Source organism: Staurois parvus, unplaced genomic scaffold (assembly GCF_062004578.1).
Source record: "Staurois parvus isolate SC_StPar_1 unplaced genomic scaffold, SC_StPar_1.0 ptg002475l, whole genome shotgun sequence".
In the NCBI taxonomy this organism is placed as follows: domain Eukaryota; kingdom Metazoa; phylum Chordata; class Amphibia; order Anura; family Ranidae; genus Staurois; species Staurois parvus.
The window spans coordinates 14,629-18,285 of NW_028320271.1; positions in this window are offsets into that span (position 1 = coordinate 14,629).

The following is a 3,657-nucleotide window of genomic DNA, read 5'->3' on the forward strand; positions in this document are numbered from 1 at the left end:
CCGCATCACCAACTACTGACCCACCCCCGCATCACCAACTACTGACCCCCGCACTCAGTGGCACCTACTACTGACCCCCGCAATCCTCATCACCTACTACTGACCCCCGCACTGCATATCACCAACTACTGACCCCATCATCACCAACTACTGACCCCCCCCCCACATCACCTACTACTGACCCCCCCGCATCACCTACTACTGACCCCCGCACTCTGCATCACCAACTACTGACCCCCCCGCATCACCTACTACTGACCCCCACACTCCGCATCACCCACTACTGACCCCCCCCGCATCACCTACTACTGAACCCCGCACTACTGACCCCCGCAATCCTCGTCACCTACTACTGACCACCCGCAATCCTCGTCACCTACTACTGACCCCCGCAATCCTCGTCACCTACTACTGACCCCCGCACTCCGCGTCACCTACTACATACCCCCGCGCTCCTTATCACCAACTACTGACCCCCCACGCTCTGCATTACACCCTACTGACCCCCGCGCTCCGCATCCCCTACTACTGACCCCCGCATCACCTACTACTGACCCCCGCACTCCGCATCACCTACTACTGACCCCCCCATCACCAACTACTGACCCCCCCATCACCAACTACTGAACCCCCGCATCACCAACTACTGACCCCCGCATCACCTACTACTGACCCCCGCACTCAGCGTCACCTACTACTGACCCCCGCACTCCGCGTCACCTACTACTGACCCCCGCAATCCTCATCACCTACTACTGACCCCCGCACTCCGCATCACCAACTACTGACCCCCGCACTCCGCGTCACCTACTACTGAGCCCCACACTCCGCATCACCTACTACTGAGCCCCACACTCCGCATCATCCCCTACTGACCCCCGCATCACCTACTACTTACCCCCGCACTCCGCGTCACCTACTACTGACCCCCACACTCTGCGTCACCTACTACTGACCCCCGCAATCCTCATCACCTACTACTGACCCCGCAATCCTCATCACCTACTTCTGACCCCGCAATCCTCATCACCTACTACTGACCCCGCAATCCTCATCACCTACTACTGACCCCCGCAATCCTCATCACCTACTACTGACCCCCGCACTCCACGTCACCTACTACTGACCCCCACACTCCGCATCACCTACTACTGACCCCCGCAATCCGCATCACCTACTACTGACCCCCACACTCCGCATCACCTACTACTAACCCCCGCACTCCACATCACCTACTACTGACCCCCGCACTCCGCATCACCAACTACTGACCCCCCCATCACCAACTACTGACCCCCGCACTCCGCATCACCTACTACTGACCCCCGCACTCCACATCACCTACTACTGACCCCCACACTCTGCGTCACCTACTACTGACGCCCGCAATCCTCATCACCTACTACTGACCCCGCAATCCTCATCACCTACTACTGACCCCCACAATCCGCATCACCTACTACTGACCCCCGCACTCCACGTCACCTACTACTGACCCCCGCAATCCTCATCACCTACTAATGACCCCGCAATCCTCATCACCTACTACTGACCCCCACACTCTGCGTCACCTACTACTGACCCCCGCACTCCACATCACCTACTACTGACCCCCACACTCTGCGTCACCTACTACTGACCCCCGCAATCCTCATCACCTACTACTGACCGCGCATTCCTCATCACCTACTACTGACCCCCACAATCCGCATCACCTACTACTGACCCCCGCACTCCACGTCACCTACTACTGACCCCCGCAATCCTCATCACCTACTACTGACCCCGCAATCCTCATCACCTACTACTGACCCCCACAATCCGCATCACCTACTACCTACTACTGACCCCCTCACTCCACGTCACCTACTACTGACCCCCACACCCCGCATCACCTACTACTGACCCCCGCAATCCGCATCACCTACTACTGACCCCCGCACTCCGCATCACCTACTACTAACCCCCGCACTCCACATCACCTACTACTGACCCCCGCACTCCGCATCACCAACTACTGACCCCCGCACTCCACGTCACCTACTACTGACCCCCACACTCCGCATCACCTACTACTGACCCCCGCAATTCGCATCACCTACTACTGACCCCCGCACTCCGCATCACCTACTACTAACCCCCACACTCCACATCACCTACTACTGACCCCCGCACTCCACATCACCTACTAATGACCCCATCATCACCAACTACTGACCCCCGCACTCCACATCACCAACTACTGACCCCCGCAATCCTCATCACCAACTACTGACCCCCGCAATCCTCATCACCAACTACTGACCCCCGCAATCCTCATCACCTACTACTGACCCCCGCACTCCACATCACCTACTACTGACCCCCGCACTCCACATCACCTACTACTGACCCCATCATCACCTACTACTGACCCCGCACTCCGCATCACCTACTACTGACCCCGCACTCCGCATCACCTACTACTGACCCCCCCGCATCACCTACTACTGACCCCCGCACTCCGCATCACCAACTACTGACCCCCCCGCATCACCTACTACTGACCCCCGCACTCTGCATCACCAACTACTGACCCCCGCACTCAGTGGCACCTACTACTGACCCCCGCAATCCTCATCACCTACTACTGACCCCCTGTACTGCATATCACCAACTACTGATCCCCCCCCCCACATCACCTACTACTGACCCCCGCACTCCGCATCACCCACTACTGACCCCCCCCCGCATCACCTACTACTGACCCCCGCACTCTGCATCACCAACTACTGACCCCCCCGCATCACCTACTACTGACCCCCACACTCCGCATCACCCACTACTGACCCCCCCCGCATCACCTACTACTGAACCCCGCACTACTGACCCCCGCACTCCGTGTCACCTAATACTGACCCCCTCAATCCTCGTCACCTACTACTGACCCATGCACTCCGCGTCACCTACTACTGACCCCCACGCTCCGCATCAACAACTACTGACCCCCACGCTCCGCATCACACCCTACTGACCCCCGCGCTCCGCATCACCTACTACTGACCCCCGCATCACCAACTACTGACCCCCGCACTCCGCATCACCAACTACTGACCCCCGCACTCCGCATCACCTACTACTGAGCCCCGCACTCCGCATCATCCCCTACTGACCCCCGCATCACCTACTACTTACCCCCGCACTCCGCGTCACCTACTACTGACCCCCACACTCTGCGTCACCTACTACTGACCCCCGCAATCCTCATCACCTACTACTGACCCCGCAATCCTCATCACCTACTACTGACCCCGCAATCCTCATCACCTACTACTGACCCCCGCACTCCACGTCACCTACTACTGACCCCCGCACTCCACGTCACCTACTACTGACCCCCGCACTCCGTATCACCTTCTACTGACCCCCGCACTCCTCATCACCTACTACTGAACCCCGCACTCCTCATCACCTACTACTGACCCCCGCACTCCGCATCACCAACTACTGACCCCCGCACTCCATGTCACCTACTACTGACCCCCGCACTCTGTATCACCTACTACTGACCCCCGCACTCCTCATCACCTACTACTGAACCACGCTCTCCGCATCACCCCCTACTGACCTCTGCACTTTGTATGACGGCCTACTGACTTCTGCACTGTGTATTACATA